Consider the following 25,321-nt stretch of genomic DNA (forward strand, 5'->3'; position numbering starts at 1 on the left):
TTCAAGCAGATGTGCTATATTAAGTCTAAATGAGAATCTTTTCTTTCAGATGGGATGCAAGCTGTTATTCTTGCTCAGAAATGAACAGTTACCTATCTCCCTTCTTTCTCTCTTTACAATGTATTTTGTACAATTTACAGTCAATTTTCGTAAGTAAAAAAAAAACACATTACTTTCCAGAAATGTGGCTTTTGCTTTTGTTTAATTCTAATAATTCTAATTGCTTACATACATACATGTATATATATTTAAAACATTTCTTTTGGATTTCTTAATTTGTGCTGCTTACAAAATGACTCACACTGTACCAAAATACAGGAGATGGATGAGACAGGAAAAGTACCGATGTAGAGTCCCATGTGTAAAATGACTTCTCAGGCTTCCACGTATAGTCCTGATGGTTAGAGAGAGCAGAAAGCAGGAGCTGGGAGCTGCAGCCTGACTCACTCGTGAGACTTTGACCCAGTTCTTTGATTCTGGATTCAGCAAAATCCAGCAGCACTGTAAACTTGTTATCTGAGGTGTCTTCTAAAGGTCTCTTGCTGTTGATCTCTTTACGTCTCAGTTTACACAGTTATAAACCTGGATAATTAATGGGGCCAACAGGTAGCTCTGTGCTGGTGGAGGCCTTCTGTGTTGCCCACTCTGCTCTCATCCAAGGGCTGAATTTACAAGTCTGTAGGGTTTGGGGTTGGCACTGGGGTGAGAAACCTCTGCACGAGGCAGGTGGTTTGCTGAATGGAATGTAGCTTAGGTTTTACCCGATTTGGAGTTTGGTTGAGGCAAAACAGGAGCAAATGGTGGTTCAGTGGTGTACCTCTCTCCTCAAACACCAAGTATGCATCCTCACTGCTTGCTCCTTAAAGAGCTGTGCACCTGCACAATGTCCAGAGGTCACGTTGCCCTTGTAACTCCTCATTTATTTCCCAAGGTTCAAGCCATTATTATTCAGCAGTGGTGCAGCTTTTCTTTTCTTTTCTTTTGTCCCCAGATTATTACTTTCCCTCCTACTTTTTACCCCCCCCCTCCAATCTGCAATGGAGTCTTCAGCTGTAAATTTGCTAACTGCAGAGACTTTTGCTGAAAATATTCGAAAAAAACAGCATAAGGGGGAAAGAAAAAGATAAATAAATAAGAAAGGCTCTGAACGACACGCTGTGCCGTGCTCAAGCACTACGCTCCTACAGGACAGATAATAAAGATATTAGCACTCATATAATTTCAGATAGGAAATGAAACCAGACATGAAAGAAGCACTGGCTCCAGCTGTTGAGTGGGTATCAAACTAGCTCTGGGAATTGCAGGTACTGTCACTGGAGACAGCCTGACTTCTGAGAAATGACCTCAGGTGTAGGAGCTTGCTGTGGCCCCTTGCAGATATTAATACCTAATTAACAATCTGCGAGAGCATCCTACATCTTAATCACCAGTGAGGTGAGAATGACAACCAGAGGAGGAGAAAGGAGAAGGGGAATGGTATTTTTTCCTCTGCATGCCTAATAACCACGGTTATTCAGATGCAGCTAAATGCGATTTCCTTTTAGTCGTTTCTGCCTATTGGAAGGCACAGTAAGTTCATTTGCTAGCAGGTAGGCAGCGGAGGTGAGAATTGAATTGATCTGAGATACTCTGAAAAATTGACCCCGGGGTCATTCGTAGTTTAAATTGGGAAGTGAGGCTGAGTTTATGTCTTCTCTTTCTTTCCCCTCTCTCTGCTCCCTCTCTTTTTGTGTTTGCAGGCGTGTTAGTCTGCACAGTAATTATTTAAACATACTCTGGTGATGGGGAACCTCGTTCTCCCAAAGTTAATAAAAATAAAGAGAGCTTTTGTTAGTAGTGATAGGTAATTAAATAGCTGGCTTCACGTTGTGCAGAGATATTGTACTGCCTTATTGACACCCTAGAGCCGTGCTCCCCAGCCCTTCTCTGCTCGAACAAAGTCACCGGGATTAAGACCTGGGCTAAATTAAGCACATTTGCTCTGCACTCCGTGCAGCAGCACCAATATACCCCTGGTGTGGGATGCTGGCAGCGGGATGCTGCAGCGAGGGCAGCAATCAGACAAGAAGCAATGGCCAGGTTTGCTTGGTTGAAGGCAAGAGCAGCCCTCCTCCGTAGCGTGGGGCTGCCCCAGATTGCTGCTGCACCACCAGGGCAGGAGGTTCAAAGCTACACCTGCTCGTGGGGCTTTGTGTTCACCTCCAAACAGCTAAGGTGGAGGCGAAGGAAGAGAGAGAGGTACGGACTGGGGAGTGAGAGACATAGGGGATGTAAGGGATGCAGGGGTTGTAGGCGATGTAGGTGATGGAGGGGTGGAAGGTATGTAGGAGATATAGGTATTGTAGGTGATGTAGGAGATGCAGGCAATATAGGGGATGTTGGTAATGTGGAGGATGTCAGCAATGTCAGGGATGTAGGTGAGTTAGGGGAGGGAAGTCAGCGCCGTACACACGTGCATGCTGTAGACCTCATTCTGCATTGACTCTGCCAGCAGCGCTCCCTCTCTGTGCTCAGGATCTATTTCCTTGTCAGTCAGACCCAAATTATAACTCTAATAAGGAGAGAATGGGGAAGCAAAGTCAGCACTGTATTAACTACTCAGCTTCTGTGGAAACACCCAGCATTTTCTTTCCAATGACATGAGATAATCTCTGTTTTCTGTTGTACTCATTTCTTCAACCCTTTTAGCTTTGTTTTCACATGTTGGCCTTGCACTAAAAAACCTAACTTGACATCCAGTATCTTCTCAGCTAAAAAGGTATCAGTTCCTGGACTTAATGTCAGCTGTTCTCAGATCAAAGGCAAGAAACATAAAGGTTGACATATATTATTTATTTCATGGTTTACATCAGTGATGTTTCTCTCTACCCTTTTTGGTTATTATTGCTGATGTTTTGCCCATAATGTTGCGCTCACTTCTCAAAAGTGTTTGTCCCCTACAGACAAATATTCATATTAATGCAATCCATCAGCAGTTAACAAATGCCAGCTCGCTTCGCCGTTTCCCGCACGCCCAAAACTCCCATTGTTTTTGCAGGAATCTTTGGGTGTGAGAAGAATGCCGGATCGGGCCCTTGGGTGGTGTTGGGAGCCAGGCTCTCCCCCAGCCCCAGCAATGCGCTGGGCAGCGGCGCGGCCAGGAGTGGGAGATGCTGCATTCCCTCCCTGCACTGTGGGCTGCTGCAGAGGCGAGAAGAATGCCTGGCTTAGAGGGGAGAAAAGCACAAATAGAAACTCTAATTTTTCTTTCTTTTTTTAATTAAAAAAAAAAAAAAACATATTTTTTTTTCCTTGATTTCTTCCACCTTTCCTCTATCTTTCTCATTCAGAGTGAACCATGCAGGATCTAGCTCAGGACTGTGGCTGGAAAACCATCGGGGATCGGTCACAAGTTCTGCCCAAGCCAGGCATCCCTTCTGCCACTCAGCATAGTGTAAAACTTTCCTTTCTGCTTTCTCTTTGTCAACAACTGCCGCAGGTTTTACTTCCTGCATTACAGCATCGGACAAACTGCTGAATCTGATTTTGCCCACTTACCCTCCCACAAGCTATATATATTTTTTTTTCTGCGATGGAATAATAATGGTTACGAGAGATCCTTGGGATGCGCGTTGCTGTTGTTTTCTTTTGTTTGGTTTGGTTTTATTCTAAAGCTTGCTGACAATTGTCAAACGTTCATCCCAGCAAAGCAGTGCTCAGAGGGGACGGCCCTCTGCGCAGCCGACAGGAACAATTTGCAGCTCTCCTTGGAGCTCTGCTCTTTGCAGAACGTGTGTCACTTTTCTGTTTCTTTAAAATTTAATTGGGATCAGGAAATCGAGGGTCTCCCAGTTTCCCCCTCTTCGGGCTGCAATAAAGCCGCTTATAATTTATAATCAGAGTTTGCTATCGTTAAACTGAACTGTAAAGCCGACGTCGGGGTTTCGGCTGTAAAAGAAGATATGGTAAATATTGCAATGGGGCTTGAGTAGCACAGCACAGCAAACACATGTCTGTATGTATGTGTATACGTACGGCTCCAAGGGTAGGAGCTAAATAACAGATAACTGGGATGCATTCTTTCTGGGTGGAATTGAAGCTAAGAGAGATTTATAGCCTGAGCAGTTATTTTAAATGCAAAATGAAGTGTTAATTTATTAAAGTCATTTATGCATCCACATTATTTTTATGTCTTTATTTATATTTTTCTGTACTACGGAGCGATGCAGTATTCATCCTGGGTTTTTCTGTCTGTTGACTGTAGCACTCCTTTGCTTAGATTTTTTTCTAACAAGGCAGCTCATTTAGAAAGAAATGTTTATGTGAAGTGCTTGTCAGTTGGCATTTTTACTGGTGTGCTAACCCAAAGGTAAAATATAAAGGCACGTCTTTTCCTTGCTGGCTTGTTGCTACTAGAAGGGTTCCTCCCTTGTTAGCTTGATAAATAATTTTACTAGCGGGAATCTGCTGAATTTTTATGCTTGCTGTCTATTTTCTGCTTGCTGCAAATAAATTCCAGCACTCAGAGGGCACTAAAACTCCAAACACATGGTATTTTCCCATTTTGTTGCTGGTTGCCTAAAATATTTATTTCATCTTGTGTTTTTAATTAAATCTTTCTTCTTTCTTTCTTTTTTTTTAAAAAAAAAGAAAAGGAAAAATCCTTCAAGTTTTGCAATTAATTCCAAACGAAAGTTTAAATCTGGAATGTACTTAGTTTAAAGTCTTGAGTTTAAATAATGTGGCATCACAAGTAAACTGAATGGCTGGTGTTAAATCAGTCACCACCCCAACTACCTAATGGCTTTCAGATTAAGTGTGAGGAATATTTATTGACGTAGGATCTGGTTAAGCGTTTCTTCTGATTTATTAGATACTTGTACATTTCCCAACTTGCAATCAAGAAAGCTAATTTAATTTATGGAATAAATACTCCAGTTCTGGGGGAGAAAGCACTGAAAAGCTCTGTGTAATGCATTGCTACAAAAGAAGAAGTTTGATAGACATCAAACTGGAGAATCTAAAGCAGAAGGAACGTTGGTGATTGGTTGTTTTTTTTCTTAAAAGGGACAGTTTTGCAGTTACTGAAGCTTTACACAATTTAAAAATCAATTTAATTTCAGCAAGATTTAATTCAAGAACTTCTCCCAACAGCTTCTCCTTCCTCCCTTACCAAACTGGGTCCTGGTGGGTGCATTGGGTGCATCGTGGGCATCGTGGCCCTGCTCACCATGTCCATCACACAGCAGAAAGCCACATACCCTATTGCAGGGGCTTGGAATTAGAGGAGCTTTGAGATCCCTTCCAATCTAAGCCATTCTGTGCCAGGAAAATCCACTCCAAACTTTAGAATTATTCACGTACGTATTTTCTAACACAAAGCAATCATCCAACTTTGACCCAAATCCTTGCGTTCTCTCACTGACCACCATGCCATCCGTGCACTGATCAGCATGAGATCACCGCTGTGACGGCAGGGCTGCACGTTGCCTGCAGACACCGTCCTTTTTGTTCACACGAGCACAGCCCAGATCAAGTAAACGGGCAGCGATAATGCCCCGGCTCTGAACAGATAAGTGAATATCTCGGGCAGAGGGGAAAATTACCCTTGGGGCTCCACTGTATAAAATCATAAGCGAAGCAGGGCTGCAGGAAATCTCGAGAGGCGATGTAATCCATCCCCGGGTCAGATAGATTGCGTTATTCCTGACAGATATTTGCATAGCCTGGCCTTGAAGGTCCCCCCCGGTGAGCTGCAGCCCCCCCCCCAGACGCTCCTGCACAGACCTTGGCCACTGTAGATGCTCCAAGCCCTTTCCCCTGGTCCAGAGGAGTCTTGCAGGTCCCTCACGCTGTGTCCCGGTCACCAGGCACGACGTACGCCTCTCCACACTGACCCTTTGCATATTTGAAGGCTGTTGTTATGGCTCACTGCAGCCTCCTTTCCTCTAGACTAAACAACACCGCATTTTTCAGGTTTTTTTTCATAGGTTACAATCATGACTTTGCTATTTAATATCTCCTCTGAAGAGCCTGCATACAGTAAACTTGCTGGTATTCAATTTACCTGTGCTGAAAAGGAGTGTTAGAATGGTGCCTGGAGGCTTCACAACGTCTGAGAGGGGAATAATTTAATTCTCACACTGATAATTTTTCTTCAGTGGGACAGAGAGTTAGGGAGCATTCTGTACAGGTGTGCGTTAACTGCAGCTCCCTGTGAGTTTAGTCCAGTACCAGGAGTTCTGTAGTGCAACGCACAGCCAGAATTTGCTGATAGGTACTGGGAAACATGTTTTTAAAAATGGCATCTTATATGGTGAACTTTTGTAATTGTATATATAAAAAAGAAGGGGGGGTGGTAGTTTCGCAGTTGCAGGTAACAACTTGGGTATGTCTCCCAGGTGCTCCGTGGAGATCACATAATGAGTTTCCTTGATTGCATTAGCAACTCAGGTGCACACAATCAGCTCTAGCATTTCGAAAGCTGCTCCAGCTGAGCTGGGTGGCTTTGGTTCCTTCTTTGTGGCAGAGGGAAGTTCTCTTAAAATGCTGCTGATGGTGGTGGGCTGAAGAGGATTTTTTGGCTGTCTGCACGGATGTGGGCTTTGTGGTAGGTTTGAAGACTTTTTTTTGTTGTTGTTTTCTTACGTTGGGAGTGATGTAAGGCTCAATCAATGAATGCTCACTTTGCTCCTTGGAAAAATGAGGGGAATCAGAGCCTGCTAGTCTTGTTTTTCTCATTGTTTTCTGGGTACTTGTGCAGGGGCTGCTAGGGAGATGACCTTGTGTAAAGCAAAAGTATTTATTTACAACAAGGTATTCTCTAGGGATGTTTCTTCTATGAACCCCACTGAAACTGTCATTTCAATCAGCAGTATACAAGTTGGAAACATATGTTGAACTAGACAGAGCAACTAATGAGTAGAGGTTTTAGCTCAAGCATTTTGAAGATCTAAAGAGAGGCTTCACTGGGAAATGAGAAGTAAAATGATAGCAACCTTGCTGAGCCGTTGGCTCACATCAGAGCTATAGCAGCAGAAGTGAAAATGCATGTTTCCATCTCTAAAGGTTGGAGTTAAGGACCTGTTATTACTACAGGGAAGAAGAGGGGGAAAAAATATGTATTGTCTTCCTTTATGAAGTTTATTTTTCTTTACAAAGTGATTAACGCATTACTATAGCAAACTTATTGTATAACGTGATTACCATTGCATAATAAATCTAAACAACTGTGACTGTCATGGTGATAAGCCTGGCAAGATTTTGCCTTCCTTACAAAGGCTTTATAAGTTAAGCTTAACTTCTAGTTTTCTGGGATAAAATTTATTTTGGCTCTATCTGTTTGAAACTACACCAGAAGGGAAGAAGTTGTTGGAGGGGGTGGTATATTACTGGGAGAGTTTCCCCTTCGCTGGCTTGCAAAAGAAACTGAACGTCAGCATTAAAATGAAAATGGAGTTCAGAAGAAAATAATAACTCAGTTGTTTAAAGAAAAAGTTGTAACGCTTAAAAGGGACTTTTCAAATATCAAGGGTGGACAACCCAATTAAATTAACAGCATTGTATTTGCAGCTGTTAACACCTTGGGCTCAGCTTGTCTCAGGCTACTGGAGCTGGCTGAGGGCTTGTCTGTGCTAGGGCAAGGGGATAACAGGGAGCTGCAGGAAGGAGTGCTTTGGACTAATTAGAGCTGTTTACTCTGAATCCCAGAGAAATTGGTGCTCCAGCTTTAGTGCTGTTAATGCTCTGAACTGGGAGCCAGTGTGAGTTCTGTACTTGGAAAGGCTCTTGTGCCCATTTAGCGTTGCCCACTTCTCTGGCTCCATCAGTTGGACGTTAAACTTAGTTGTTTCTTTCTTTCTCTGTGAATGCATGTGAAAATCTCTTGCACCTCTGTGCCATGAGCAGTGCATGTACATCCAGCCTGAATGCTGTAGCAAGGGTTACTGTTCTGGAAACACCCAACCTTTGGAGGAGGTGGTGGAGGGAATGTGCTTGTGCCCTGATGTGTGGGTGTCCATTTGTTTCTAAAAGCTGCAGGTGATGTTTCTTGTGTAATTGGATGCACTCCTGTTAGTAATGGTGGAAAGTGATCTCATGTGGTGATGATGAGGTGATTGGAAGATCTCTTTCATATTCCAGCACCCAAATGAGATGGTGTCCTCTGGTGCTTAGAGCTTGAATTGTGCTGGCAATGCTGGCATTGAGATGAATGTCTGGAGAACTTAATTCAGATTCAGAAAGAATCCAAGGCTCACAGCTAGGAGTGATACTAGCTGGTAGCTTATTTCCAGAAAATTGGGTGTGACTGCTTCGTTTTAAGTTGCTGGACTCCTGTTGTTTTGTTGTTTTTTTTTTTTTTAATTGTCATCTTTCTTTGACTTGTACTGCAATCTATCTTGTACCCAGTAGGGTTCGGGGGGGGGGGGGGGGGGAGGGGGGGAAGGAGTTTACTTGGTATCATCTGATACCATCAAGCATTATAAAGATGGGATGGAGAGAAGACTAAATTTTTTGCACAGGTTTTCAAGGGCTCACAGGCTTCTCCCCCTCCCTCCCCCACCATGCACATACACACAAATATGTTGAATGTCTTGAAAATAAACCACCGAGCTCCAAAAGGGAAGATAGATGTGCTTGTTCAGATAAGGTGCTGCATTTGGAATTGGTGTCTCTGGTTGTTAAACAGAATCCTTGCTTAACGTCCTCATTAAGAACTGTGACTTGCTACCAGTTTTATGAAGATCAAGTCATTTACTTTTAAAGTAAATTAAAGCAAATTTCTCTGTGGTGACAAGACAATAAAACAATGGAAGGCTCAAGTTTTTCAATCACCCAACATCTGTTCCTTGTTGTGCTGTAGATGTAAGTGCCCTGCGTACAGCAATAGGTGAACAGAGTGAGAGCCAATAGCTGTGCTGCTGGGGGTTTTTTTCCTTCTCCAAACTGCACTGTAAGCACTGTCCATTTTAGGAAGGGTAATTTTGCAGTTTCCTGTGGCAGCACATTCAGAGCTCCGTTGACACGGGTACTGTGACAGGTGATGCTCTGCCTCTTGTTGCTGGAAGCACAGTAAGCTGTGGGGTAATGGAAGCAGTGAGCTGCTTCTCGGAAGCCCAGTCAGCACAGCTGAGATCCCCATCTCCTGTCCGAGCCACCCACACTGCCAGCAGACACCTCTGAAGCTGAGGGCACTCGGATGCTTTGTGCACAGCGGTGGGAACTAGGTTGTACAAAACCTCACCAAAACCACTTCCATGTCGTACCCACGCTCAACCTGTTTGTCTTGAAACGCTGTCTCAGAGAAGCCAGCAGATGAGAAACAAAGTATTAGACCCATTTCTGCTTTTCGACAAGTGCAGGATGCAAACTGCAGTGCGTTTGTTTTGCGCGTTCTGGGGGATTTGGCATTTTGTGGTGTGAGAATTGGCTCCCTGCTGTGTGAAGGATTCCAGTGTGGATTTGCGTTGTGTGGGAAATGCTGGCATAGTGGAAAAAAGAGGGGGAAGCTCTGCTGGGAAAGTAGGAGGGGGCTGGATGTTATTCACTTGGGGCAGGAGCCTTTTCCTATCTCAGGAGGATGATTTGTCTTGGACAGAGTAGCATTGACTTCTGGAGTGGCGGAGGACAGGAAGTCATTACTGGATGCAAACGGAAATTAAGGTTCTCAGATCACTTTAGAGATGTTTAAAAAAAAAAAAAAAAAAGAGAAAGTCCAGAGACTTTTTCTTGGACTGTCCCATCCTTTGCAATCTGTGCTCTCAGCCACGTGGCTGTGGACCCCACTGTTTGAGGTGTAGGTGGGCTTTTCCACCTCAGAGTGTCATCTTCCAAATCTCTGTGGTCAAGGCCTTCAGTGAGAGTGGTATTTCCTCAGCCAGAACTTAATAGGGCCACAACATGAGCTGCTCTGCTTTATGGGAAATGGGTAATTAGGTCTGACTGAATTCAAGGTATTTGGCTGTGGGGAGCAGGTGACTTCTCCTTGCTAGCCCTTCTAGAAAAGAGCTGAGAAATTCCTTGTGTACTTCTGCTGTGCTGTGCTGGATTTTTTAATATTCTCAAGTACAGAGATTGATTGAGCAATCTTCATTTCCTCCAAAGGATGAGCCATGTTGCAATTGCATCACTATATTAAAAATGAAAAGGAGGGAAAATAGCCTACAGTGTTTTCTATAGCGAAGGAAATAGTAGCAGTTAGTCCATTCTCAGAACTTCCTATCATTGCCTTCTATATTGGTGCTTCTAGCAGCTTAAGAGCATGGGAGGGTATCATTTAAAATAGCTTTCTCTGCATTCTCCTTGGTAGCATGAAGTGATGCTGTGCTCAGTCAATGAGGAGGCTGGTGAGTCACCCCACTAAGATACAGCTTTCTGGCTATGTTGATCATGATCTGTCATACAGAAAAGCAGTGACAACATCTGGATGTATGAGCTCCTCTGAAGTCCTTCTCATAGCAGTAGCAATCCTTGCAGTAGTTTCAGTGGGCTTTGGATGGATCCTTTGCTTATGGCTTTTTTTTTTTCCTATTACTGTTCTATTAATTTTGCAAGACCAGAGGTAGGAACACACATCCTCAGCTTTGACCCTGGCATCTCTGTTCTATGTTTCTCTACCTCTGCACACTTCTTGCTTCCAGGGCTCGCTGTGCAGGGAAAGAAGCCATGGAGATCTCAGAGCTAGCTGCTGCTCTGTGTGTTTCTCAAATCAAACTTAGGTTAAACGTGCTGGAAAAGCTGCCTTTGACTTTGGTGGTGCTTGTCCTGAGCTGCTACCAGGAGGGGAAAAAAAAAAAAAGGTGTATTGAAGCACAAATAGATTTTTCCTCAAAGCCAACCTCATTTTGTGAGCAGCTGAGCATCTTCTGTTGTATGAGAAGTGCGCTCTGTTTCTCTTGGATTCAGTGGGAGCATTGGTGCTCAGCCTTGGGCAGGTTGGAGCCTCTTTGTATTTCAGCATTAGCTCCCCAGCAGTCTGCAACACATTCCTTGGACTGTTTGAATTCCCAGATTATACAGTTTATAGAGATCCGCTCGGAGGTGAGTGTGAAATAGTACTGCCCTGTACTTTCTGGGCACCCTTTATCTTTCCAAATATTTATTAATTAGCCCTCAAATCGCCCCTGTGAGGTAGATAAGAGATAGATGGATACAGCTCCTTTCAAGCAGCTATCTGAATGTGTAAAACAGCACTGCCCACAGTTTGGGGCAGATGAGGAAGTAGATAACAAGCCAGTATCTTATAGAGGGTGCAGAGAATTTAGCTCGGCAGAGCTTAATTACAGCTGCTGGAATTTGGCCAGTAAGTCAGGCTTACTTTGCTCCCTTCATTGTTTCACTATGGAGTCTGAACTGTCAGGTCTTCATCCCACTCAGTGGATGACCCTCTGAAGTCTGGCTTCAAACCCACTTGGCAAGAGAAGGGATTACCAGCTTGCCTTTCATGGTGCCTGAACCTCTTGTGGTTCCTCTGTGTAGGACCCGCTTTGGCCAAGTGCTGGGACCTCTGTGGCAGTATGGCAGACTGGCTTTGGTGAGAGCCTCTCACCTTCTTACCGGGCGTTGGGTCCCTCCAACACCAAGGGGACTTGGGTGTGAACCTTGCACTGGCTTCAGTGGGTGTAAAGCTGGGATCACAGAGCTTCTTCCCAAGTCTCTGATATTTCCCCTAAGCTTTGCTCTGGTGCCTTTTATCACAGAAGCCCTGTGCCTTAATCTGAGGTTCCCTCCCTGGCATCCCCAGGGCAGTCAGAACAGCAAAGCACCAATTCCTTTCTATTTGCTTTTTCATGTGATTCTAGAGCATAAAAATGTTGAAGCTAAAACTGAAATTTTACCTATTTTGTGTTAATGCTTTTTAATAAATCTCCAGACTCTCTTTAAAGCTTCACAGAACACAATTTATTGTGAAACTACAGTTACTTTATTTTATGTCCACTGCAATTGCTTGTTTCATCTAATTCAGATTATACTCGTGTAAAGCAAGGGCTAGCTCCAGATAGAAAGAGATGAATTATTAATAAAGAAAGTTTTGGAATTAAGATTTTAAACCTATGCAGTAGATAGATGTGTAATATTCAGAAATAGATCTGAAAGGGCTCACACGACATGCTTTCATCAAATCTTGAAAAGAAAATGACCAATACATCAAATCTTGAAAAGGAATTGACCGATAAATCAAATCTGGAAATGGAAGTGGCAGATAAATCAGCTCTGAAAAAGCAAACAACCAATACATCAAATTCACGGCGTGTTTATTAAAGTAAGGCATTGCTTGTATGTGGCTGAAGCTGCATGCTACGATCATACAATCAACACTTGAAATACTTGAAAAGCAAATGTGTGCAGGTGTACACACAGCTCTCTGTGCATTTGCTAAGTAAACACCTGGCTCTCTTTGCAGTGTTTTGAGGCTCTCTACCAGCACTCGGCATTTGCTGAAGCTTCACCGTCTCAATATTCACATGTTCCTAGACATGAGCAGCTTGATTCCAGCTCTTTTAAAAATGATAATGGATAGTGTGGCCCAAACTGAAAAATGAGATGTGCCTTGTTCTGAAAGCTTTCTGCTTTTGTTTCCTGATTCTAATTGTACACTAGCAGCAATGCGGACTCCTTTGGCTAATTCAGAGGACTTTGATGGACAGCTCATGCCCAAAGCATATTTTCAAGATCAAGACTATAAAAACCTCACTATGGAAAAATCATCATTTGCCTCACTGCCTTTGATTTACATCTATGTTACAGAGCCATGAAATTTAAAATAAGATGACCTAAATTGTCCTATAATAATGTGGGCATGAACGTACACTCCTGGTGGCAGAGTTTCTCTGTCACTGTACCAAATGAAATCTAGTTTTTAGTGCCAATCAGTTCAGCATCATTAACCCTTTAAGGATGTTATTAGCATTCTCACAAAGCTTTTCATCATGTTAAAAATGTTTTCAGACTAAACTTGTTGAGGTCAAAGAATCCAAGCCTGTAAGATTTAGGACTTTTTTGTCCTTTGCAATAATATGTATGCACTCAGTCATGCCAAGCAGCAATTATTAGCACTGATTTCTAAAAATCTCCTAAAAATGTTGAATTTAGGTTGACAAAAACAATCTTTCCTTGAGCTATTCCCAACTAATGCTAGAAACATGTGTTTCCCTAGATTGGGCTTTTTGTTACATAGTAGAAAAACTGCTCTGTAAGTGAATTGTCCAGGATCCAGGAATGTAAATTGCTTTGCACTTGCTATTACATTATGGTGCTCTCCATTCTGTTTTTTTTTTTTCTCAGCTCATGTTGTTCTTTTTGCAATAAGTGTATGTTTGAATTGAATTGAAGAGTAGCATATTAAAGAACTGGTTTCATAGCTGTTTATGTCCTTTCATCCAAAGAAGTGTGAGAAAAGCAATCAAGGTTTCAGATTGACATGCTAAAGCAAGAACCGTCAGAGAAAGTGTCTTGCTGTTGGAGTGCTGAATATTTGCATACCTACTTTGTTTGAATTAGTCCTGACTAAACCCAGGTATTTATAGAACTAGCTCTAGCCTGTGGTCAGGCCTCTATAGATGAACTGATTTCATTTCAGGTGAAGTAATTATTAAACTGTTCCCCCTGCTCTACGCCTCTGACTATGTCAAAATGTAGCATCTATAACCCTGACTCAGTGCATTATTCAGACTTTCCATCACTCTGTTTTTCAACAGATGGCATCGAGGTGACTTGCAGCCTTACAAGTGGGATTGATGATGTGAAATAGAGGAGCTTAAAAAATGATTGCAGAGACAGGAGGAAAAATTACAAATTAATATCGCTTTAGGAAATGGAAAGCAGCCTCATGTGGACACGGGATTCTCAATCGGTAGCTTTCACATCAGAAGTGTTGTTTGATTTCTATTTATTGCAGTATAAATAAAGCTATGTAGGCAGGAGGGGGGTTGTATTCAGTAATTCCTCTTGCAAGGCGTTTGGGATGAGTTTCCCATGGAAGAGAAGTGAGTAACGAGCTGCTTATGGAGCACTGCATCCTTCAGCTGGATTTGGGAAAAGTCTGTCTTGTGCAGCTCAGATAAAAACATCCTGTGGTTTGGGGTTCTGAAGAGCTCATGTTACCATTTTGCTGATGAGTTGACGTGGCCACGAAGCAACCTGGATGACTCACTTGGTGTGTGTGTGTGTGTGTGTGTGAATTCAGGCAGGGCAAAGAGAAGGGGGAGAATTTATAAACTCAAGGATGCAACTGGCATGGCTCCCTGGAATAGATGGTCCTGTGCTACCTATAAATCTAAATGTAATTTACAATAGATGTAAAATCATAGAATGGCTCGAATGTGAAGGGACCTCAAAGATTGTACTCTTCCAACCCACTGCCATGGCCATTAATGGCAGCATTCACACAGCAGTAGTGATAACACAGGGAGGGATTTCTCACTCAAAGGGACAGCAGTAGCATGAGGGATCTGCACCATGGAGATCCCTGCTGCTAAAAATCAAGAGTAATAAATGGTTGTGTTTTGTCTAGGATACAGTGGAAAGCATTGCTTTCCTCCTTAGCTTAGTTCTGAGGTGCTGCTCCACATAAATCCCATATCATCAGGGACAGAGATTCATGGTCAACTCCAGGTAGTCTATGCTCAGAGCTCGGTGGGAATTCCCATGGGAATACATTCATCTGGGCTTGCTGGCTGTGTTGGCACTGTGGTGCAGGGATAGTTTGGAAAGAAGACGTGCAGACTGGGTGAGTTGTCCTTTCTGTTGCTGGCTACACTGATTCTTTGGACCCGAAAACCCACTTAAATAAAACCTTACATTGATCTCCAGCCTTTGTGATTTCTGTGAGATTCAGCTATATGCATGGAAATATGGGCTTAACCACTTCAATGAGTTGGGACCTAAATTCCCAGTTCACTAGGACTAATGCTCAAGAATGAGAGGGTTATTTGTTGCTCTGTCCCACTGGAATCCTGCTTAACTTAAGACATTTCACAGCTCTATGGAAAGTCACAGTGATCTATGAAATACTTTTTCTCATCGTATGCCATCTCCTTTGCTGCTCCTCACCTCTATCTCTGTAGAAAAAAGCATTTAGGAAAGTACTATTAAAAACATGTGCTAAAATCTTACTGCCTGAAAATGCAGAAATGTTTTTAATTAAACCTCTTTGGGGCTTTTGGAACTTGAAAAAGAAATTAGGAATCGTAAGAAAATAAATTGAAGGTAACCTCTGATTCTTTTCTTTTTGCTGCTTGAAAAAAAATCAAATGCAGTGACTTGAAGATGTGTGCAATGAAGAGATGGGTCTCTTGTTCTGACAGCCTGTACGTCATATTTTGGCATGGGGGAGTTCAAAACAGCCAGAATTTGATAAAGCAAACTGCTTGAGGTCTGTTCTCTGAAAAACTTTTGCATGAATGTAGGGGGAAGGTCATGGATGTATATGCAATTATTAGTAAGAGCACAAAATCTATGATTTATAGACACTGTGATGTTGTACAGGCAGAAGTCTTGCAGTAATATTGGCCCTGTTGAAACTGGTGCATGTGCTGCAGTTCTGTGGTGTTGAGGCATAAGATTGCATTTAATTTCAGCCCTTCCCGTAGGAGAAAATAGTTGTTGGACTTCAGTTTTTTGGTGGGTTTTTTTTTTTTTTAGTACTTTTTGTGCTCTTCCTACATTTCCCAAACATGTGAGACATACCTGATAAAATGTAGATTTTTTTTTTCTAAAGAGGTTTCCAGAAGATTTCCATGATATTTAGCATCACTGATAAGGAATACCTCTCCATCAGCTAGCAGGAGAGAAAATTCCTTCCCCATGCTGAATGTTGGGATGCAGAAATATGGGAAGTATGGCTCTCCCTGTAATTTTCAAGACTGGTTGTGTCCTCCATACCCTCAGCTGATATCTGGGTGAGGACCTGGGCTTTGTGCTCCTCTTCTGCATGTCTCTTCTTAGGGCAGGGATGTTTCCCATCTTGCTTTGCAGCCCTGCCCAATTACCCAGGAGCGGAGTCCTGAGCATCTCCAAGCAGTAAAAAAGCCAGAATGGGTCTGAGGCTGCTGACACTGGGAATTGAGGGCAGGTATTTTGAGCAGTGTGCTGCTCGCTCAGCGGGAAGGCAGGAAAACGCCTTTCTTTTGGCTGGTGCTACTGGCTTGGGTTCAAGGAGGGTTGTGGGGGTCCCTCTGTTATCACCTGTCTTTGAGAAGGTGGTGGGAGGGGGACAAACCTTTTGTCCTTTGGGGGACCCATTCCCTCCGAATGCGGAAGAGAGGGTCTGAATTTTGGGGAGAAAGGGAAGGGAGGTGTCGAGGCAATCTCCATATATATTCTCAAAAAGCTTAGCAAAACGAAATAGAGAAAGAAAGGACTCCAGCAGCAGGGAGTGAACGGCTGGAATTTCCTTCATATTAATGGAGCTTTAGGCGGCTAGCCTTAACGTGGAGAATTATTTTTAATTAATAGCTTTTCCCCTACTTTGGAGCTCAGCGGGAGGATCTTCTTAGCATTGCACAAGGAGAGGAGATAGGAGCAGCCCTGGTTTTGTAACTGATAACTATTTCAGGCCAACTGCATTGCCTGGAATAACTTTGTATTCAGGGGGAAAAAAAAAAAGAACAAAATGTTACATCAAAAGATACCTCCTTCTGGCTCTTGGATTTAAATTGCCTCTCCAGATAAACCCGCAGCTGGGCCAGAAAGGAGGCGATGGATTTTTGAGAGCCTCCTGGCCATGCTCTCCCCTCTCCCTCACCTCTGTGCTATCAGTATGGCATCTGGCCCCGCGCAGTGACCTTGTGAGGATGCTACGCGGCCGCATCCGCTCCCTGAACCAATGCAGCCCCAGATGGAGACGGAGGCAGGAAGGTGTTGTGAATTTGTATTACTTTAACACAATGGGTTTGTTCAGAGACAGTTCTCAGGCAATAAATGGCTCCTTTGTGTTCCTTCCCTCCCCGCGGTCGCTTTCGGAGCTGGATGTGTGCATATCATTTTGCTGTGTATTAACAAGCAGAAAGGCCCAGCTCTGCTCCTTTGGGTCCCTCCTCCTCATCCTTTCGTCCTCCCCACCTTCCAGTATCCCCCTTCCTAGCATATGGCTCAAACAAAATAAGCAAAATAAGTACTTCCCCCCCCCCCCCCTTAAAACTCATTAAAGCCCTTTCTTTTGCTCCTCTTGCTTCAAGGACCGTAAGAGGCCATGCAGAGCATCTTTTTATGAGCTACTTCCCAGGAGCTGGGACGTTTGCTTGTTATACAGCGGTGGTGTAAGAGGGTGATCGTCATGCACTATAAAGTAAGGGGAAGTCTCTCAGCCCCACCAGCTCTGTGATACAGCAGCTCACACAGGAGAGAAGGATTTATAGCGGTGCCTTGTATTTTTTAACATATTTTTTTTCCTGCTTTTTATTTATAGCTTCTCCCAACAGCCCCCTGCTTCCCTCCCCTACCATCTCAGTTCTGTCTGTTCCTTTTGGTGCATTGGAGCAGAATCCAAAAAAAAAAAAAAAGTCAGTTCAGGTGGAGGAACAGTGTGGATGAAGGTTGAATGCTGTGGTGCCCACATATCCCTTCCAAACAGAACGTGAAGTTAAAAGTCTGCTTCTGCAGGCTGTGGGTGAAGTGAGCAGAGGTGGACCTGGGGAAAAGAGGAAAGAATATGAAAGAGTCTATTTCTTCTTATCAAACTTGCCAAGCTATTTTTCCTACTAGCTTTTGTTAATGCCTGGTGTCTGTGTTATTTAAATAAGCATTATCTCTGAAGGAGTTTGGAGTTGTGGCTTTGTGAAGCAGTGGGGTGCAGTTCTGTCTTATTAGCTGTTGCTGGAGATGTGATGCTGTCACGTCGGGGGCTGTTGTGCCAAAGCAGTTGTTGTGACAGGGCAGGTGCCCACCTCCCAACACAGCTGTGTGAAGGTCTTGGAGCTGCTGGGTAGGGTGGCACTCGTGGTTGTCACCATGCCCTGGTGTGGTCAAAGCCTTTCTAAATGTATGAAAAGAGAAGACTGCAAATGATGAAGGAAGTACCTTAATAATTCAGCAGCTTTTGGGACACTTTGTCTCTCTGTTAGCATTGGAACCTGGCCTTCGATCCCTTGGTAGACGTGTGTGGTGTTGCTAACCATGGTGACCTCTAAAGGTCCCTTCCAACTCAAATATTCCATGGTTCTGTGGCTGGGGCTTTGGCTTCTGCTCCCATTCCAACTGCTGCAGAAGCTGCAACAATGAGTTAACCACATAGGGTCAAGAAGAGGACATTAAATATAATCAGTGCCTCTCAAAATTGGGTGGAGAATCCAAACTCACTTGAATGTGTGTGCTGATCAAAGCATGATGGGAACTGGGTGCTATGCAGCTATTTCCCAGGCATTTTTTCCCCTCTACTTTGTTGCAAAATGTGAAAACACCAGGAATTGTGAGTTGTTGGAACTTTTTTTTCTTGTGGTTCCATTAATGCTGTGTCTAGAATCAGCTGCACCTGACCGGGACTTGTACATGTTAACTATCAGCATAATCTGAAGCCCTAGGAAAATAGGTTGTAGCACAGATGTAAGACACTGAAGGAAGACAGTAATTTTTTCCTGTAGATGGGAAATGCATATGTTGCCTCACTCACTTGTCATTACTGAAACTATAGGTAGGGACAAAAATAGAAACTACTGACAGCTTGATTTCTTCATGCTGGCACTGAGCTACAGTGGAGCTCTACAAGACCCTATAAATATGCAAGCGAAGGGAAATCCTACACAAGTGCTATCATAGTGCTATAGGACTGAATAGAATTAGCTTTATTGCAACCAAATAGTATGGACAGAGTCTGCTTTTCAGAGCTTCCCTATCTAGCAAACAATGTAAAATGTGAACCAAAGGCAGCTAATCTGCCTGTTTACTGGGAACAGTTCCAAAATATATTGTTGGAAATGACTAGCAAAAGCTTTGCACTGCAGCCCTTATGGTGCAGCCCTTTCTTCCTTTTAAAGTGAAATGTCCTTGTAGAAATTAAACACTGGGGGGGGGGGGGGGGGGGGGGGGGGGGAGAAGAGAGGAAAGGGATCACTGTGGCTTAAAGCACTTATTAAAATCTGTGGAGAATGCGGTGTGCGTTGAAAACTGCCCTCCTTCTCCCCCCCCCTTCCCCAGACCTAAACCAACAAAAACAAGCCAACCCCATGAATAGCTCTTCCCAGCTTCCTGCACATTGAATATGTATGTTAAAGGATGGGGAGCCAAGATTCGCTCTGTTTTGCTTTGCTTGGAATATTTTTGCCCACTTGATATATGAAAGTCAGGGGCTATGCCAAGGAGAGGCTGGTGAGCTGGCCAGTGCGGAGATTGCTGCTGATGGCTCACAGTGGTGTGCAAAAGCAATGTGTCCAACTGTGTAAACAATGCTTCCTGCACCTACCAGTAGGGTTCAAAAGGTTTGCAGCGAGAGGAAAAGAACACTGGGGCCATGAGCAGAGGCTGCCTGCTGCGCTCAGGCTGTGCCTGCAGCTGGGGGGTGGAAGTTGGGTGTAACTTGGGGATCCCCAAAATGTGGAGGTATCTTCATAAATGTGGGCTCTCGGAAGTTTTTGTCTTTATTTTTGTGTTTTTATTGATAGGAGATACTATTTGTGCCACCTCATGTGACCTGCCAAGCATGGCTCCCTCTCGAGCATTCTTTAATCCTCTTACTTTCATTCACATCTCTGCTTTTCTAAGCCACTGTGGCAAGTTTGTTTTGCCACTTAGCTGCTCTCCCTTCTTTGTGTAGGTGGCAGCTGATGGCCTGCCCTTTCTTCCCTGTTAGGTGAGCAGTAAAAACTCGCCCATCTTCCTCCTGCTTCAAGCAAAGTCTTGACCCCTGGATGTGAAACATTCCTAAAGTGCACAGATGAGATGTCTGTCTTTTAAGCTCACCCAAGTTTAAACATGATTATGCAGGAAACCATGGCCAGAAGATGACTGGTCCCAGACAAGTGGTTTAGCTTTATAACCATTCATTGGCCACTTGTGCATTATTGTTTTATTGTTTGTCCCATGAACTCTTAGTGTGCATGATAATAAAAATCCTGTGGAAGTTTAAATTGGAGTGAGGCTCAGGGATCAGGCTTAGCTGTGATCTGAGGTCTTGGATTCTCCTATCAAATCATTTCACCTTTGTTAATAACTGAGCCATTGGCCCTGAAACTTGAGTGGCTTTCCTCTGTCATTCCTCTAATTTCCTAAAATCTGGAGTTGTTATTTTGTCAGCTACAACTCTTAAGGAGCAGTGTGATTCACGAAGGGTTTGATCCTGCATGATTGTCAACTATTCTGCTCTAAGCTAGTTCTTGACTTCTCCCATTTCAGCACCTTCAATCCCAACTATTCCCTGCAGCCCAAACCATGCCAACAGTGGATGTGGGGCAGGGGCTGGTGGAAGCATGGCGGGGAGCTGGGAAGATTCCCTGACACAGGGAAGGGATGGAGTCAGCATCCTTGGAGGTGTTTAAGAAAAGGGTAGATGTGGCACTGAGGGATGTGGTTAGCAGGCCTGGTGGGGATGGGCTGATGATTGGATTAGGTGATCTTATTGGCCTTTTCCCACCTTAATGATTCTATGAGGGGTGTGAGGTGCTCAATGAAGGGCTTTGTGTTACACACCAACCTTGGAAAGGTACCAAGGCAGCATTGTCTATATACTTCTAGTTTTTTAGGTGATCTTCTCATTTACAGAGTTACCTTTCTGAATAGCTCTGATTGGTAGAGACAGAAACACTATTTCCCCATGCTGTCCTGTGCACCAGGCTGGCCTCCTTCCCTTCCCCTAAAATCTCTTCAGAGTTGTAGAACTGCAGAGAGCACTGTTGCAGTTTTGTGTTGTCTTGCCAAGTTAGAATGGGATTAAATGCTCTCAAGGTCTCTGGACTATCACTTTACCCAAAACATCCATCCCAAGCATTCAAAGAGGCATAGAGACTCTGCATAGCTATTTATTTTAAATGCCTTATTAAAATTTCATGAAAACAGGAAGTCAGGGGAAAAGAATAGATTGCAAGAACGATGAAATTCAGGGCTTTGTCATTTTTAGCTCAACAACACACAACAATGAAGGAAAAAAAGAAAAAAAAACCACCGACCAGCACATTCAATTGTAAGTAAGGGATATTTTCACAATCCTTCTAAGGCTGCTAATAGCATAATTTGTCATTGGCTGGGGAGTTCACAAACTAAGAATGAAACTGGATTTAAATTTTTTTTTGCTTAACTTATTACACAATTTTGATTGTTTAGAATTTGTCACCTTAAGGTAACCTAAAGCTGTAGTTGAACCTCACAAACATTAAGATTTTTTTGATACTCTGTGGGTTTTTTCTTTTTTTTTTTTCCTCTCTTGGCAGTAATAAGTATTGCAGCATCACATTGTAACAGTGCTGCAGCTCTTCTGTCCCAGTACCATTCTAGCTTTTCCATTCTTGAGTGTATCTAATCAGCAGGATAATATGGGGCAGGAACAAAGCCTGGTTCTTCTGAATATTATGTGCAAAGGATCTTTGTGATTTATCAGCTAGAGAGTATTTTTCTTAGACGTAGCTTATGTCTTGGAAGAAATGTTCTCTTTGTTGAAAATACATGAATGGGAAGCACTGTTTAGACAGGCTGTATTATGAAGGGATTTAAGGTTAGATACGTGGAGTGGTGGAGCTTTCTTGCTGTTGTAGGGTTTGGGTGGCAGGGTCTCCACTGGTCCTGTGGTGCCCATGGGCACTCGTGGGACATCCCAAAACTGCGAGGCTGAATCTGTCCCACTGTGTCCATCCCACTGAAAACTGGAAAGAAGTTAAAAGTCTGCATTAGCCTCTTGCTGCAAGGACAGCATCTGTAGGGATCACAGCTAGGGCATCTGCTGGTATGGCAAAGTAAGATTTCACTTACCAGTGTCAAGTGAATCCTGTCAGTGTATATCACTGTGAGTGCGTGGCTCAGGGTTCCTTATTGGTATGCGTGATTCCATACTGCAACAGATATAATGAGCCTAAAGCCTTAGAAACCCCTTGTACATAGCTCTTGCTGCAGTCTCAGCTGTGTTTGTTCTTCTGTTATTCCAGGTGTAAAAATCATATTCAGATGTGATTATTGCTGGTGGGTTAATTGGCTGACAAAGTGTGTGTGCGTGGTGCAGGGAGCCCAGTGTGGCCTTTCCCTTGTTAGATCAGCCTCTGGGCAGCGGTACTCTGATGGAAAAAACTTTTCTTAAATTGTATTTTTATAGCTTTGCTGTTTTGCAGGACTAAGAGTTCTTGTGTGCTAACTCATAGCGTCCATAGGAGCTGCTGCAAAATGCCCCTTTTAGGCTTTAAGAAAGTGCAGTGATAATCGCTGGGAGACTTCTGCATAGCAGAACGTGTGTGGATGGGTCCATGTCTGCCTGCTCTGCTCATCCTGCTCGGTGCCAACATGTCACAGGTGCACACCACCAGGGACAATGCAGCAAATGTAATTGGGAGGCAGGTGGTGGTGGCTTGGACTCCGTCACACGTTCATCCCAAGGTGCGCTTGTGCATCTGTTAGAAAGTGAAGTCATTTTTTTTTTTTTTTTTTAATTTGGTTCATCGGAGCTGCAGGAAAACATTTTCCATCTCCTCAGTTACACAAAGGGAAAGTTACCAAAGGTCTTCAGAGATGGAGTATAACCCAGGGCGGTGGCTGCTGAGCTCAGGGAAAGGAGTGGGGTGAAAGAGCAGGGCTGGACGTGTGTGCGGGAGCAGCCTGGTGTTTCTAAGAAACTTGTCAGAGCTTTTTCCTCCTCTGCTATCACTGTAATATCAGCACAACCTTTTCAGATAGCAGCCTTTTGTGCTCAGACCAGGCTGCTCACTCGCATGTGCTCAGGTTCTGCTGTGCTTTCTGGAGCTGGGCTCTCATTATGGGAGCTGTGTTGCATCTGCTCCGAGCTCAACCTGCAGTGTTTATTTCTGTTCCTAAAATGAGGAAAGGACCCCAAATGCTCATACCTTGCCAGGGCGCCTGAAAATCTTCCAGGCTCAAACAGCAATGATCTCTGGGGTGGAGTATAAGGCCTGTAGTGCGGCATGCAGAATCTGCCTATAGGTGAGGGCAGCCAATGCCAGCTTTGGCCAAAACTATGGGGAACGGGATTTAAATGAGCACTCATGCGAAGCTGCTGACACATGAAAACAAACAGCACGGCGCTGCAAAAATGCACGTAGGTTTTAGTGCCCTTTGGTGGACAAAATGTTGTTTTTATATGAAGGATATGTAAACAAGACAGAGAACATTAAAAATATATTATATATACACATAGCACCTATTGAGTGTGGAATGCTTCGGAATTCCTAGGAGAGGATTTTTCCTTTGCTGGCTCAGTGGCCAAGCACACCGCTCAGCTCTCCTTTTGGGTGCAGTGTTGAGGTGTGCTCTGCAAATCTATGGGGATTTGCTGGGATGCTTCCCTCGCTGTGCTTTGCCCTGCCCGGCAGTTTGCAGACTTTGTCCTCCCCCAGTGCTGCAGTGACTTCTGCTCACTGGCAGCGTCTCCGAGCTGACAGAAAGCATGACAGAAAGCTAACCCGCAGCGAGTGCTTTCTGCCTCCCAGAAGAGTGTTGCACTGAGAAACAGTTTGCAGAGGATGGAGGCAGAGATCTGTTTTCATTTTTGGATGGCTACTCTGGTTTCTGGCTGTACGTCCTTATCAGTGGAGTCGTTGTGTAGTTGCACATCAGCAGAGAACTGCAGGCAAACACTGTGTCATTGCTTCATCCCATGTGGTTTTATTTATCGTGACTTCTGAACCTTATGGAGCGGGTTGCATTGAGTGGCTTGGCTCCTCGAAGATTGGAGCTTGAGGTTTTGGACTTCCAAAAAATAAAATAATGTGAAATAACCAAGTAAAATGAAGTAAGTTAAAATGGAAAAAAAATCAAGTATCAGTGGTATTAGAGAACCAAAATGGAATAACTAAGGTTTCAAAAGACCTTCAAGATCATCTAGACCAACTGTCCACCTACCACCACTATTGCCCACTAAACTATATCTCTATGTACCACATCTCCACAGTTCTGGAGCACCTCCAGGCACAGCAACTCCACCACCTCCCTGAGCATCCAGTTGTAGTGCCCAGCCACCAAGAGGAAGTTGCTAATAAATGAGTTCTACGGTTGCACTTTGGAGTGATCTAGGACAGCTGATGGAGATTGACACTCCAAGTTACATGAGTGTTGTAAACGTGTAAAGAATCCTTTATGAGATTAGCTCTGTTTGCCATGGTGCACTTTCCAAATTAGGACAGTGTGGAGCAGATTGTGAAACGATGATTTACATGACTTCAGGATTTTGCTCCCTGTAATTAAACGCGATGGCACTTCCTCCCAGTTCCCTTTAAAATGCATTTTGAAAATGTATTTAAATGTATGTATAAATGTATTTAAAATACAGGGTATGTCCAAAAGAATAAAAATATCTGGAAGTACACTATTGAGTTTGAGTAAAATACAGCTAAACATCTTTAGAAGTCAGAATTCGAACGATAGAAATGTTAAAATTACAACTAATAAAAATATGCAATATACCTTTTTCTTCTGGCAGTAAAATGAAAACATTGAGTTTTGTTGGCTCGTTCTTCCTTTCGCAAAGGATTTAGTGTTATGCTTTTTACATAGCTGCATGATATACTGCAGTGAAATGCACAGAAATTCAGTTTTAGATATGAGTTGTAACATCTACTAAATTTTATGTTGAGAAATTTAGAGTGTGCCAAATGGCCGGCAGCACGGACAAAAGAGTAACATGAATAGGTTAGAGAATTATTAGCCTCTAATAATAGATGATATACTATATATCAATGAGTACTTACTATCCTGCATTTATCTGTTACACTATGTCCTTCTTAATTACCTACCCCACCACCACTACAGCTGGCAGCTGGTACAACACTGCAAAGCTCTTTCCTTTCTCCCCAGTAAAATAGAAGTTTGCTCACAGTCTCTGCCCTTGTGCTTGTTGGCTATGGCGTTCCCAGGGAGAAGTATACCAAGCATCTCTTTTGTGGACAGTAGTTTCCAGGGGAAGTTGTCTTTCTGACATCTGTCCCAATGTGTTTCCAGCTGCTGAATGGCAGAACTACCTGTTTACTCCCAGCATGGATCTTCCCCCCTGGATTGTGGTTCTTTCCACTGTTTATTCAAGTAAGGAGCAGATAAAAATAGGCCATTATATAAGGCTGTTGTGTTTAATTGTATTCATAATGAGTGTTCACCATCCCTGATTTAACAGCGTGGTGTAATGTGGGGAGGGCAGGCTTGTAACCTTGTTTCCGAGGAAATGGAACATGTACCATTCCACCCTCCTGTATGATGTCTCCCAACA

General features: G+C 43.5%; 1 protein-coding gene across 4 annotated transcripts in view; it reads left to right on the forward strand.

The window, feature by feature from the left end:
- The window catches only part of MAF (MAF bZIP transcription factor), a 157,598-nt gene that overhangs the window by 13,281 nt on the left and 118,996 nt on the right, over window positions 1-25,321 (forward strand). The window contains exon 1 of one of the 4 annotated variants that reach the window (XR_007379576.1): window positions 6,231-6,589. The exons of the other annotated variants lie outside the window; for them this stretch is intronic. The gene's annotated coding sequence lies outside the window, so the exon portion shown is untranslated. Of the gene's footprint in view, window positions 1-6,230; window positions 6,590-25,321 lie in introns of those variants that run through there. 4 annotated transcript variants of the gene reach the window in all.

This window comes from Lagopus muta, chromosome 12 (assembly GCF_023343835.1).
Source record: "Lagopus muta isolate bLagMut1 chromosome 12, bLagMut1 primary, whole genome shotgun sequence".
Lineage (NCBI taxonomy): Eukaryota > Metazoa > Chordata > Aves > Galliformes > Phasianidae > Lagopus > Lagopus muta.